The sequence below is a fragment of the Oryzias latipes genome, chromosome 13, assembly GCF_053564925.1.
Source record: "Oryzias latipes strain Hd-rR chromosome 13, Olatipes_Hd-rR_3.1".
In the NCBI taxonomy this organism is placed as follows: domain Eukaryota; kingdom Metazoa; phylum Chordata; class Actinopteri; order Beloniformes; family Adrianichthyidae; genus Oryzias; species Oryzias latipes.
In genome coordinates, this window is record NC_136249.1 from 29,709,381 (window position 1) to 29,724,743 (window position 15,363).

General features: G+C 37.1%; 1 protein-coding gene across 1 annotated transcript in view; it reads left to right on the forward strand.

Moving 5' to 3' along the window:
* Positions 1-1,000: 1,000 nt before the first annotated feature.
* Positions 1,001-15,363, forward strand: part of tenm4 (teneurin transmembrane protein 4) — a 249,886-nt gene continuing 235,523 nt past the window's right edge. The window contains exon 1 of the mRNA XM_078929945.1: positions 1,001-1,066. The gene's annotated coding sequence lies outside the window, so the exon portion shown is untranslated. The remainder of the gene's footprint in view (positions 1,067-15,363) is intronic.

The following is a 15,363-nucleotide window of genomic DNA, read 5'->3' on the forward strand; positions in this document are numbered from 1 at the left end:
AGAATTAAATGTTATTGAATTTTATGTTATTTCAATGCTATGTTTATTTTGTTATTTTTGCCATGCTTAAGAAAGCTTGTATTGATGGTTTCCTAGTCTTTGTAGATGATGATACTAGTATTAAAATTTTGTGGGGCAATAAAGGGGGGGGGGGGGGGGGCAAAGCTTTTTTGGTGTGCGTGGGGGGGGTTAGGGCGTGCGCCCCTTTTAGCTCCGCCCCTACCAATCCCAGAGTTTTAGAAGAATCCCTTTGGTTTTTTTACAATGTTTAATACCACTACGTTTAAAAAAGTATTATCTTACTTTTATTTTATTTTATTTTTTTGGTAAATAGCTTATCTTTTAAGGAAGTTGAGTGTTTGTACCTTCAAAATAAGAGCAATACAAGCAAAATCAATCAAAGTTAAATCTTAAACAAACGTCAACATTAATGTTAAAATGACAAATTCTACAACTTGCTTTCCTTTTTTAATTTTAAATTAATTGTTTTTTTTTTCATTGGAAGTTGGCGTAACAATGTCAAATATACCTCTTTTTTCTTGGGTTGCTGGTTTGGTTACATACATACTCGTCCAAATTTGACATAGTAAAGCAAATGTATTTATTCCAATGCTTCATGTAAGAAATGTAAAGCCTGGTGGACGGGAGGATTTCAAAAATGTAATAAAAAGACTTTTTTTGTTATGATTTTAAGCACAAGATGAGGTTTAGTCTTTGTTCTCTCTTGAGCTTTTCAACAATGAACACTTTCTTGTTTCTCATGTATTCTTATTTCACAAATACTCCAGAGGTTTCATGTTTTTGAGAATTAATTTATGCACCCCGTTTGACTTAGAATAATAAAGAAAAAAAGGTGTTTTTTTTCAACTAGAATTTTTCAACTCAATTTTCAACTATTCAAATTATTTTTTTTAACGTTTCTTATTTAAATTTACAGTCATGGTCGTTTTTTTTTTTTTTTAAACTGCAAATCAAACACATTATAAGTGTTGATTGGCCTCACCTGTTGCTGGTTTTCCTTCAGCTCCTCCAAAAGTTTGTTCCTTCCTGTCGGCAGCAAGTCTGTGTGAGTTCAACCTAATATTGTGGTTTATGTTGTGTGTTTTTTTTATGTCATGGGCAAAAGAAGAATCTTAAGAAGATGAAAAGATGACTTATGCCAGAAAAATAGGATTTTAAAAGCAAAACAATCTATTTAAGAAAAGGTGTCTGTTATTTATGTAGGATTTTTTTCAACATCTGATTAAAAATTAGCTAGAAGCAAGCAAAATCAATATTTCAGGTTTTATGATTTTTAAATTATTTTTAATATCAAAGCACAAACTCAATATCTGAAATTGAGAAACTAATGCATAGTTTTGAACAGCAGCTGCTCATTTTCTCACATGAGCATCAAACAGGGTTACTATTTCTAATAATCATATACTTTTAATGTAATGTTTGTGTCTTTTTATATTTTATTATGTTGGGTGCGGGAGGTTGGGAAGGTTGTATTTTTATGTAGAGCGCTTTGTCTTGCTGTTGTGTAAAAAAGTCCTTTATAAATAAAGTTTGATTTGGAGCCAGAAATCAAAGTATTAAGCATCTGCAACCATTTCACTTTTTCGTTTTTTCATCACAACTTTAGCAAACCTGCATAAATAAAACTTATATTTAGCATAAATAAACTTATATTTACCATTTTAAACCGAGCCTCTGCAGAACAAAATCTGTGGGCTTCAGAATTGATTTGAAGCAGCCTGATTTTGGGTTTTTGGGTGGTCCAGGTCCGTGGAGGCTCATAGAGAGGAGCGGCGGCATCTTGAGGCGTGTCCTGCAGTCCCCTTGAGGCTCGTTCGGCCAGAGAGACGTCATGAAAATGGAACGTCCCATTGTCGTAGTAACTGTGTCATGTAGAAATTTGAAGATGCACGCACTTATGATTTGGGGCGGTTGAAAACGACACGGCTGCGCCTCACCTTCTCCACCCGCACATGTTGGATAAGTGTTGGCAGCAATCCATCGACCGCAGCACACCTGACAGCAAAATGGTGAACATTTTAGCTCCATGGGCTCAGCAGGCGGCCAACCCGAGTGCGCATATCTTGTCATTTCAATATTATTGTTGACGTTTCTTTAGTATTTTGCGTCTTTATATAGAAATTTTCTTTAGATTTCCGACTTCAGGTCTGAGCATTTTTCACCTGCATCCACCTGTTCGGCCAGTGATGACAAAAGCTTCAGATTTTTTAAAATAAGCTGTAGAGTGTCCCGCCGTTTTCAATGGAAATAAACCTTAAAATTAGCTACAGACACTTCCGTTTAAATATATTGCCTTGGTGTTTAGACACATTATCTAATAAAATAATTGTACATTGCTCAAAAAAGATTTTTCTAGATTTGGATGTATTTATCCACATTTTACCACAGGAAGGTCCTGTTTAGTTGCTACATTCCAACTATCCCTATTTTTAGACAATCTGCATTTGAAAAAAAGACCAGAATTTTGACATTTGTAATTTCTTAAGTTACATAAAATGTTCCTTAAGTCAAACAAGCAAAACCGCTCACTATTTACAAATAAAACTTCTGCTAAAAAGACATGTTAAAGACAACTTCTCATTTGAGATTTTGCTCAAAATAAGATGTTTTCAAGATCAAATGACAGAAGATATTCTTGATTTGACTTAAAACAAGTCGTTCCATTTTAGTGAAAAGTTACTGTTAAATTGGTTTTGTCTTCTGCTGAGTAGATCAAGATGTTTTTGCAGGGAAGGAACTTCTTTTGGTTTTTGGGACAGCTGTAGATTTAGCTGTTCAGCGCAGGATTAGCACAACGCATAAATGATGAAATCACCTGCCTGTGGCCTTGAAATGTACCACATGTATGGACACTAAATGACTCTGACTGCTCATGCAAATCAAGATATGCTCAAGGACACACTGACGGAACCAGGAAGTAGGACAGGCCTTTACTGTGGCCGATTTATTTACATAGCTAGAAGTAACTCGATACATTCTTATATTTGGAATGTTTTATGGTGAGAATGTCACCAGATTTAGTAACAATACTGACGTGTAGTACAAAAATGTTGAATGGATCCAACAACCATCATGTTGTTAGTCTATGCTTCGCTGCTTTTCAACGATGCAGAGATTTTTTTTTTTTATTCTACTTGTCTTTGAGTGTCGCAGCAGCTGTCAGAAATAAGTAAGTCTCAGAGGTGAGAGGCTACCACTGTGAGTAGAGCCTGCCTCCTCTGTTACTGAGGCAATTTCACCAACCCCCTGAAAATCCCACTCCTGTGTTCCTGCAGGCAGCTAGATTTTACCCGCCGTCTATTTCCACTCTCTTCCAGCTCTGTCAATATATCCCCTTTTCATCTCTTCCTTCATCTCAGTCCGCCCCACCAGGTCTTGCATTTGTGCTCGGGATGCCGCTGTCGAGTCTGCAGCCGGCTCAAACACTCTGCTGGTGATTACTGTAAACCAGCAGAAGCAGAAAAACCTTCAAATTGATTTCTGTGTCACATTCAGGCGGGGCCTGCTGCAGGACAACTCCCAGGTTTTCACAGGTCACTTCAAATATTTTTAAATTAACAGCAGAAATTCCAAATGACAGAAAATGAGAGACAAATTGTGTTTGTTCATTATGAAAAAAAAGTATTTTTACCAACAAAGGTTCTTTTCATTTTTCAACCTTGTAATGTAGTTATCATTGCTGTAGTTTATATTGCTTTTATTATATTGGTTTATTCCAAGCATAAAAAAATGGAATAACAAATCAAAAACAGATCAAAGACATAACCTATTTTAAATATCAAGTATTAAATTTGATTAGAAAAATCATAAAAAAAGAACAACTATGTTAATCTTCACAGTCCATCCATCCATCCATCCATCCATCCATCCATCCATCCATCCATCCATCCATCCATCCATCCATCCATCCATCTTCCTCCGCTTATCCAGTACCGGGTTGCGGGGGCAGCAGTCTAAGCAGAGATGTCCATATACTGTGAAGATGGGTGGCGTCCCATCTTCACAGTATAATTAATAATATACGTTTTTACAGTAATGCTTTTATTGCACACACATTTATGATCCATAATGATTATAAAATAAAGTTAAGTAAGGTTTGATTTGTTGCATGTAAATGGAATGGAAGTCCTTTATTTAATTTAATTTAAATAATTTTTTTTTACTTGTCCTGTCCAATAGAAGATAAAACCAGAAATTACAGGTCCTTTAGAGACAGAACAAAATAAAAAAAACTCGTTTTTAGTATCACCTCTTAGGTCCGATTTTTTTTTTTTTTTTTTTTTTTAAAGCCTTTAATCAACAAAAAAAAATGTTAAAAATTTAAATGTAAATACTCCACTCTAATTTGCGTTTTAACCCTGGAAAGGTTTGGAATGTGCTTTATTGTAAAGCCACTATTGTCTTTGTGTATTTGAAATGCAGGATTTTGTCTGATCGACCCTTAAAACGAGCTAAGAACCATGAAAACATTTGTTTAAAAATACGCCAGTGACATTTTTGAATTGGGTTTAATGTGGTTTCTTTTATGGGACAAACTCAATCAGTCCCAGTTGGAATCTTAGGTAATGAACAACTGTAGTAAAAAATTTAGTTTTCCTTTTTTTTTTTCCTGTAACGTTTTTGTTTTTAACCAGAAATGAAGCTCTGTGAGTTCAGGAATGGCTTCTTTTTCAATATTTAGAAAATATGAATGTTGACTTTTTGTCCTGGTCTTGTTCTATTGTTATTTTTTGCCAGCTTGATTAAACATAAATAACTTGTTTTTCCAGGTTTTTGATTTGCTGCTGCTGTTAGACTGATACAGATGTTTCTAGGAAGAATGCAAAGAAAATAGATTATGTAAAGCTGCTAATTACAGTTTAGAATTTCAGGTTTTGTTTTATTTATCAATTTATATATATATATATATATATATATATATATATATATATATATATATATATATATAAATTGATAACATGGAAGATATAAAAAACAAAACTATTGACCTATTTTGGTTATTGGTAGTTTTAATGATTAAATTTTAGCTGTAGTACTTTAAAGGTATTTTAGATGTCCTAAAAATCTTATAAACTTGTGGTACATGGAACATAAAAATATACAGTTGTACAGAAATGTTAAAAAGTCTGAAGGAGACCATTAAGCAGCATTTTATACTTGGGAAACAGCTGGTAGATCTTAGCTTAGACGAAGATTTTATTTGTGATCAAATATAATGCTAAACTACCAGGAAGTATGAATAGATTGCATTTCAGTCATGTGGCAGGATTTCAGGTGCTAAAGCAAAACCTATTTGAGCTACAACCATTTATTCCTATTGTTGGTGGACTAAAGCATTTATTTATTATTCCAGCTGTTGATAGCTTGGGTGGCGTGCCTCATCGTTGATGTTTATTCAGCTGCTTTGTGAGCATTACCCCCCCAGGCAGCAGATAAGAAAGCACACACCCCCGGTCAGGACGAGCCCCCAGCATTCAACCGCAGGAGCACCTCCCATTCAGGCGGCCTATTTAGCTGCTTTAAAGGTTGCGTTTCATGTCTGAGGCTGAAACACTCTGGCTGTGTGATGCGTTGGCCTAGTGGCTGACACAGTTTGGGCGTCAGAGTCAAGCTCCTCATGAGAATTTCACTTTGACACGCCTTGTTCGGGAAAATGTGTCAGCTTTTTTGCTCATTTTAGTTCTAGTCCACCAGGTTAGATGTCAGGTGCATCCTTAAATATTGGTTTGGAAAGTGACGATCAGCTGCACCTTTCATAACCCTCTAAAGACGTTATTTGATCCAAAATTTCCCAAGTCCCCTATGTTTTGTTAGCAGAAATTACACATAGGTTTCTGTTTGGCGATTAGATCTGCATGTCTCTGCTGTGATCAATGTTGGTTGCAATGTTAGAGGTTCAAAAGTCTAATAACAAACGCAGAAATGATCTCTTTGAAGAAATTCTGCCAGGAATTTTGCATAAATCCCAGCAGGTTTTCTTTTTGAAAAGCAGACTTGAATACGAGCAACTCAAACAGAAGAATTCTTCCACACTTGATATGAATATTTATGATGTTTTTACTTCTCTTCTTGCACAAAATGTGACTAAAGGAAGAACTGTCATCTACTTATTTCAATCGTTTTTTCTGATAGAAAAAATAAGTATGGTGTAACTCAGGGCTCTAACCTGGGTCCGCTTTATTTTTTCTTTGTTTTCCTTTAAGGTTTCCCTTAACTTTTGAGGGTAAAGTTTATCTTGATCTTCTGTAAAAGATCAAGATAAAGATCAAGATGCTGGTTTAAACTTTATTTTACATTTGATTTTGCTCAGGAATCTTTAATATGTGATCTAAATGTTCTCATAACCTACAACTGTCAAAGCAGAAGTTAAAAAAAATTGTACAACAAATTCAGTCTCGTCTGAATCTCAGGGTTCGACGAATAAAAAAAAAGGTGTTTGGTATTTTCTCAATATGAGAATAATAAAAGTGAATTCACCGTTTCAACAACTTTATTAGCAGCATCCTTGTTACATTAGACATTCTGTAGCTGAATATCATAAATAAGTTCTGAGTTAACAATTGTTGTAATAAATCCGTATTTGAAGTAAAGAGTCCTGATTTTGTCTGTTAAAAGCAGATTTCTTTTATTTTGAAGTTTAAGGCTCTTCTTCTGTTTCCTCTCTGGCTCCTTTCTGCCAAAAGAAATGTTCCAAATATGTTGTTCTTTTTTTTTTTTGTTAACAGTGCTTGCTTGTTTTTCGGCACGTGACTGAGCGACTTGACACAAGCCAAGCATGAGTCAGACGTGTTGGAGGGAATCCAGTAGTTTTTCAAATTAAAACTCCCTTCAGAGGATCAGATTGTAGTTGGTGATTTATTTACTCTCTGACTCGATACCAACTTGCTTGCCACTGCTCTGTAGGATGAAGCCTGGCTCTTTCCAAATCCAAGTCTAGATTAAAAAAGAGTTAACGATAAGATCTCAGCTTGGTTGTTGCTAAAGGCAGAAACTGATGTTTTTGTTGGTTTCCACATGTTTTTCCTGCAGTGGTCTGAAATTATTTATATTTTCATGGAAATGATCTCCCCCCAAACTGTGTTGTTTTTAATTAGGACTCAGTTCAGCACACACCAGGTGTTCTCCGCTCAAACACAAAAACTACTCCAAAAACTTCTTTAATTTTCAAGGTAGTGTCAAATTAATAACATCACCGTGCTGTTATTTATTTCTTCAATAGAGTGTTGAATAAAAAGAAAAAGCAGATTTTTTATTTTGCTGCTTCTAAATGAAATGACTTCATAAAAGAGGTGGGATCTGCTGATTGTAAGCGGCTACAGCAACAGCTGTTAAATAAAAGAAAGCTGTTCTGACAAAAAAAACAACAACAAAAAACACTCAAGGTCGTGCAATGCCCCAAAAACACAGGCATTTTTATGGAATTATCTAAGAAAAAACACTTCAAACTCTTGGGACAAATGACATCAAAAAGGGAAAACAATGTGCAACAATAACAATCACCTCGTCATAAATCTTATTGAAATTGCCAAAATAAGTAGAAGAGTCCTGATTTAGGCTTGTTTGGCAGCTTTTAATGTTAAGACATCTGTCCAGCAGTTAGACAGCGACACAGTTTTCTGTATTAAGTAAATATGTTGCTTAATAGCAAAAAATAAAAAAGATGTTAGGATCAGTACATGAACCAAAGTGCAAGTCTCAACAAGGTAGAGGTTTTTTTTCGTCCACAGGGGGAAAGTCCATTTCCACCACAAAGGGTCAAACATCAGATTCAAGTTCAGGTTCTTTGTGACCCAAAAGTTTCAAGAAAATTAGATTTTCTAAATAGATGCATGAATCAAAAATGACAATATTGTACATAAGAAGGTTGAGCTCAGTGGCCTAGTGGTGGAGTGTTCACCCTGAGGCCAGAATAATCATGGGTTTAAGACTACGGCACTGCTCAACCAGTGGAAGGCACCAAGTCAAGAACAAATGTTACACACATTAGTGTGACACAACGTACTTTATCTTCAACTTCTTCTTAAGGCCTTGATAACAACTGCCTGGGTGATTTAATGCCCGGGTGGGCATTAAATCATTTAAAAACGATTTAAATGATTCTAAACTCAACTTTTTTCCCTTATTTTACTTTCTTGCTTTATAAATGGCTATGAAACCTGACCTTCCTAAAAATACAATCCTTCCGAGTTAAAAGTTTAGCTACAAACTTTGATTTTTCCATAAATGAAAGAAGGCATTTTTCAGCACAAACCACTGTTGATGTTTTACAAAGACTAAAGATCGACGGTCTCGTGCAAAGCCACACAGATCAGAGGCATGAAGCCAAGGCCTGCATCAACAGCAGTTGGCATTTTAGGAATAAACATGCATCCTTCACATTCAAAGACTTCCAAATAATCAAATCAACCAGCAAGGGGAAAAAAAGAGGAAAGAAAAATAAAATGTCAATTTTTTTTCTCGTGCAAAAAAGGTATTGCAACAAACCTGAGGCAGATTGCCTCATTTGGGATTCATAATGCAGGTTGGCACACGCTGAGAGGGGAGGTGGATGAGTTCCATCTTCAATCTTTGACACTTTAATAAGCTAAGAGAAGAGAGAGAAGTATAAAGCATGGCCAAGCCTTTGAAAATAAGATGTCCCCCCTTTTTCCTTTTAAATTATGAAAGTGTGTCTCCTTCACACGTAGATCAGGTGTACTTTAACATGCGATTGTTAACGCTTGCATCACAGTGGCTGTTGACACTTGACGTGATTCCTCTCTGCATATCTGAGGCCGTAAAGAAAGAAATCCTGACGAGCATTTCACCCAAAAAATACAAAGACTCAAGTTCAAAAAGTGTATTTTTGAAGTTTTTTTGTGAACATAAAAATGTAAAATTCCATTTTATGTTGGAAGGCTAAAAAAATGTAGGAGAAATAAATGGAGAAAACACAATAAAGTATGACCAAAATCAAACACAAACCAAATTTTTGTCTGCTGGGGGCAAATCTGTGGATGACATCATAGATCGCTCAGTGAGCCCGGACAATCCAAACACATGTGACTTAGGCATTAAACAGGTTGGGTTGTCCGGATCGTCGTAGACTGGTATGACCATGTCTCGAAGGGAGCGCAGCTGTGTTTTGCGATTCCCTTGCGGCTCCTACAGCCAGCGGGACGTCATGAAAATGGATCTTAAATGTATCATGCAGTATTCGTAAGGCTAATAGTACTTTAAAGCACTTCTGTGTTAACAGCAATGCTGTTTTGCGGTGACCTCACACCGCACTTTAGTTATAATTAGGGTGGAAATCCTGGCCCCATACTGACCGCGCACGAAGGCTGCATGAATGAGGAGCGTACATGATTCATAAGGACAGCCATAGGATGTCCACACAAACAACGCTCTGTCTAATTTCCTACATTCTAACAGTCAGGCTGCACATAAGGAGCACACACTCAACCCTTGAGCAGCACTAATGGGTCCCTTGCACAAACACAGGATTTCAGTGAATGGAAAAAACTGAAAAATCTGTACGACACACCTGCGCCTCACCTACTTCAGCCTTCCTTACATTACGGGTTGTGACCTGTCGCCCTCAGCATTACTGCAGAAATAATGTGCATGAACATTTTTAATCACTCAGTGGTCTGGATATTTCATGCGGGCCACCTGGATGCCCCGTACAGGTTTGCCCATTTTCGCTCCAAAGGGTGGTTATGCCTAAGGATTATAGTAGCTTCACAGTGACTTACTGTGCAGTGAGTCCACGTCTCGAGGTATTTGTCAGCAAAATAGTGCTAACTTTGGTTTAAGTTACAAACAAAATGTTATTTTTCCTTATAAGTCTGCATCACTTGTTTCCAAAAGCATCAGGACTTTATAGAAGCTCATTCCAAAATTTCACTGTTGAATTTGATGTCAGGATTTTTTCCTGTCATCTAACCAGCAACCTGTACTTTGTTCAAATTGACACACAGCTGTTTAAACTGAGCCTCCTGATTGTTTCAGCGAGGTTCACGGGGCTTACATTAAAGATTTTTAAATTGCATAAATTTGCTCCTGATAATTATGAATAAACCAGCCTTACTTAAGGCGGATTAAAGTTTTAAACTAAGTTAAAGTCCCACACTCTTAGCGCAGAATGTATCACAGCCAAGGTAAATCTGATTGCCAAGTGGTACAGAATCATAATAAAAGCTCATAAAGTAGGACTAAAATCACTTATTAGGTTTCCAAAACTGTGTTTTCCCTCTGCCAACATATTGAAATTCTAGCACAGTCTAAAAGAAATTGAAAAAAAAAAAATTCTTTTACCGCAAAAAACGTTTGATCAAATTTTTGCCAGCACTTTGCATTAAGGGAAACTTTCAATTGCAAAAACCTCTTGCAAAAAAATTGCAAAAAGTGGCTTGCGCCTCTAGACGTTAACAAATTCAATTCTTGTTTGGGAATTTCATTCTTATATCAAAGTTAATTTAATGTCAATAACTCTCATTTCATCTGTCAGGGATTAATGACATCAAAAATGAAAAAAATAAATAAAACTACCATTCTAACCCATCTATCCATTTTCTGAACCCACTATGTCCCTCAGGGTCAGGGGGTTGCCGGAGCTACTGTTGTTACACCTTGGACAGGTTGCCAGTCTGTTGCAGGGCATTTTTCCAACCTTATAGCCAATATACACCATTAAACTAAATAAATAAAAAAAATTTTGGCAAATATGCAGTAAATGTTTAAATAAGCAGTACTTGGCATTGGAAAACCAGATGTGTCACGTTTTAGGTTGCTAACCTGTAAAATAGACCAAAGAAACATAGATATGAAATATTAATAGTTACTACATGGATAGATTTTCAATACAGTTAGTATTCCTATCGTACTTTTTTATTAAGAAATTGAATAATTCTTGTCAAAGCTATTTTACAAAATAAAAAAGTGGTCATGTTTGGCCATTTCAGTAGTCTTTTTGGTGTTGTGCTTCTCCACAACACGCCTGTAATTCTCCAGCCTTGCTGAAAATGATCACCGTTTCTCATTTAAATATTTTCTATTTAGGGATCAGCTCAAGTTACTTTGTTAAAATATTCACTAGCAGACGTTTTCACACCAAAAACTTTACACCGGCTACAGCGCTAGCAGGATTTATTATAATTCAGCATAACATCAGCATAACATTAGCATTTGTGAGCTCATTGTGGCATGAAATGTTAGACGTCTACAAGGTAGCTGTGAGACGTGCAGTTATTTGAACAAAGATGCTTTATTTTTGGAGCGTGGAATATTTCATAAGAACATTAGTAGTGTTAAGAAAAAAATGTGCTAGTGATAACGATGTTAGGCATATTGAGAAATTAAAACATAACAAGCACAGGCACTACTAGAGTTTACTATGGTGTTGGTACTATAAACCAGTGTGTCTTGACAACTCTTTTTACTGCAGCGTGGTCGTTTTGGAGATGGCAAGTAATAAGTAGCCAGAATATTAAAAACCTTAAAGGTTTGTACTAAAACCGGAAAATCTAAATTGGACAGGGAGCCACTACAAGTAATATACTGTATGTACGAAGTAAGTATTTATACTTTATCACAAAATATTGATGTAAACTATTATTAACCAAATACTTGCTGTTACCTCCATCATTCATATATTTGTGAATAAATCCATAAAAACCGGACAGTGAGATTTCTTGTTTTCTTTGTTTTAACATGCTCTGTCTCTCACAGTGAAAGTGTATCAATGAACATATCTCTCATCCTTTTCAAGCTACTACACACCGGCCTTGGCAGACACGCATCACTGTCAGTGAAAGGTTTGATGTGAACGCGCATCAATGCAGGTTTCGAGCTTTCACATTTCAAACTTTTGCGTTCACGTACATTTTTAAGTTAGTTAAAGGTGCGTTGAAAGGTATAGCAGGTCCAACATTGACCAATAGGTGAATAGTGACAGCTGGATGGTGTCCCATTTTAATCCACAGAAATGATCATTAAGAAGAAATTGGTGATAATGGTTTGCACCTGGTCGGAATTATGACATCAGGTCTTTCATGTATCACGATAGAGCTGTGAAAGAAAAAGCCTGGAGCAAGATTCGCGAGATTTGCACCTCTTTGACCTTTCACACCGAGCCTCTTCCAACTGTGGGTGGTAGACATGCGCTAGTAGAAAAGGAAAAAGAAGAAGCCCCAACCTGCTTGTCCAGTGTTAACAGCATTTCCTAAATGCGCATTCTTGAACGTGCTTGGTGACTCTTAAATACTTTTAACCCCACTGTATGTTTGTGTGTGTGTAAGTTTTCCAAAATAGAAATTTTGTACTCGTCTAAGTATGATGTATATCTGTAGGAGTAGGCCTGTATATGTGTTTACAGTTTTATGTGTGCACCTGCATAAATATGAGTTTGTACTGTAGTTAATGGTTGTATGCATGCTGTTTTGTGTTTGCATGGGTGTGTGTAGTTGCGTGAATGTGTGTGGTTGTGCAAACAAAATTCAGCCCTTTTGAGAACATTTATTTATGACATTGACAGCATTTAGCCTCAAGCAACTTTCATTGTCTATTCGGTACTTTTTCTTTTTTATCTTGTCAATTTTTGTTTTTCTGTACTCTGAACCCTACCATTTCACCATTTCAGTCTCTTTTCTTCTGTTTTGCAACTCCTCTCCCTAAATCTTTGTCATTCTTTCACTTTTTTTGGGCAGAACCTTAGGAGTAGTATACATGTGTATACGTATATATGTGTAAACAGAGGGGAACTAAAGTATTTAGTCAGCCACCAATAGTGCAATTTCTCCGACTTAAAAAGATGGGGATCCTGTAAGAGGATCCTCTCTGCTCTACCTGTATTAATGGGCCCTGTTTAAACTCATCTATATAAAAGACACCTGACCACAACTTCAAACAGTCACACTACAAACTCCACTATGACCAAGACCAAAGAGCTGTCTAAGGACACTAGAAACAAAATTGTTGACCTGCACGAGGCTGGGAAGAATAAATCTGGAATAGACAAGCAGCTTGGTGGAAGAAATCACCTGTGGGAGCAAATATTAGGAAATGGGAGACATACAAGACCACTGATAATCTCCCTCCATCCGGGTCTCCCCACAAAATCTCACCCCGTGGGGTCAAAATGATCACAAGAACGGTGAGCAAAAACCCCAGAACTGCATGGGGGTATGAAGTGAATGACCTCCAGAGAGCTGGGACCAAAGTAACAAAGTCTACCATCAGTAATACACAACGCCGCCAGGGAATCAAATCCTGCAGTGCCAGTCATGTCCCCCTGCTAAAGCCAGAACCAGTGGAGGCCCGTGTAAAGTTTACTAGAGAATATTTGGATGATCCAGAAGAGGACTGGGAGAACTGACAGTTTGCATATCGCCCTGATGAAAATCACCTGTGCAGGTCAGATAGGTGTGTGTGTGTATTTAATTCATTAAAATAAAGCCTTAAACAAATGTAGTTTGTGAGATTGTTCAGTCTTGTTCAGCTTTTTTTTGTAGATACATCATGAAACCAGCATTTCTATGTCACCTATAGTGACAACTCCTGGTGATTGATCAGATGAGTGGCTCCACTGCCAGGACAGCCTCTGTAACAAGTAGGAGTGCATAGTGTCTCATCTAAGCTCCCAGTCATTATCTCCCAGCCGGTACAGAGCACCTCCTGGTAACCCAAGTGGCTCTTTTGACCTGAGGCACTCAGATTGCGAGTGCCTAGCTCCTACTTTGAAATTAGTCACTCCATGACAGGTGGGGGATGGATGCCTGTGATCCTGCCCAGATTCATGGGCTTTTTCACCCCCATCTATCATCACCCAGGGGTCTTTTTTGTCTCCTTACCCGAACCATTTTATTCCTGCTTGGAGTCTAGACACAGTTTGATCTCTGCCAACTTTGGAATCAGACAGGGTGAACATTTGAGGGTTTATAACCTGTGTGTTTCTTCTTGCTTCATATGTGTTCTGTTTCCCTAATTAGAGTGCGCCCCCCAAGTGGCTTCCCTGTCACTTTGAACATTATATACAGTACAGGCTGAGAACGGCAAGAAATGTAATTTAAATGTCTGGCTCCTCACAACACTATAGCACCATCGCTGTATTTCACCCAGCAGTGCCTTCACTAATTGCAAGTTGTGAGACAGACTGTCAAAATCTGACGAAACTGCCACAGTATATAAACCAAATATGATCTGCACCACCAAGTATGATGCAGACAGTCTGCTTTGCTTTGCGATCATCACCAGCAGCACATTTCTGCTGCGTGTTTGTGTGTGTGGGGAGGCTTGTGTGCATCCAACTGTGAATGCAAGTGGGTGTAAAATGAATCAACAGTGATCTGAGTAATCAGTCATTTTGCTTTTATTAATGAGATGTGTTTTTAAGTAGCTCAGATGGATCCATCATGTTTTGGCTCAGCACTCCGCTCAGCATTCAGGGTGCATTTTCTCTTGGACCTATGGCTCGATTGCTCTTTTGAGGAGAGTGTGTGGGCCGATTCCTAAAGAATTTACTCTTTCAGATTTCCCTGAACCTATTTGTCATCAATTTATGTCAAGTAAGAATAAAAGAAAAACAAAGCCAACACTTTCTGGAACAAGACGAATATCTTTCTGGATGAAGGTCATCAGTTCAATGTAAATAGTTCTAATTCATATGAGGCAACCGCACTAAACACCTACATTAAATATTTAGAGACCCACTACAGTAAAATTGTTTTTTTTGTGTTTTTAACATGTTGTAGCATTATTCTCATGATGGAGGACATGCATATGAAAAGAAAATTAAGCGTAAAATTGCATTTCTGAGTATTTCTTTATTCAAATCTTGGTGAATTAGGAGTAGGCAAAAAATGTCTTGAAGTTGTTACATACAAACTACACAAGAAGATTTATTGCAGAAACCATGACTTGGAAAATGACACGTTTTTTTTATATGGGCTAAAAATGCCATAGCCATAATTAAAACACCACTGGCAACAATTTTACAACAGATCAAAAGATTATTGGAGTGGGACATTAAATATTTAATAACTCCAAGATTTTGTTTTTGATTTTTTTTAATCTAATATGCCAGTTGTGAGACATGTTATCATGTCTGACAAGAGTGTAGGCAAGAATGAAAGGATAGCTGAGGAAGACTATGGTGAGAGCAGCCATGTTGTAGAGACAGGAGGCAGAGATGAAGATGTTGAGGTTTTCTTTGGGAGTGACCTGGATGGATGGAATCAGGATTGAATCCATCAGAGGAACAGATCACAGTAGATCTTTTGGAGATGAATGCAGGGAAGCAGATTGAGATGATGTTGGTGAAAAGACGTTGAAGCTGGACCTGCCAGGAACGAGGCCTGGGAG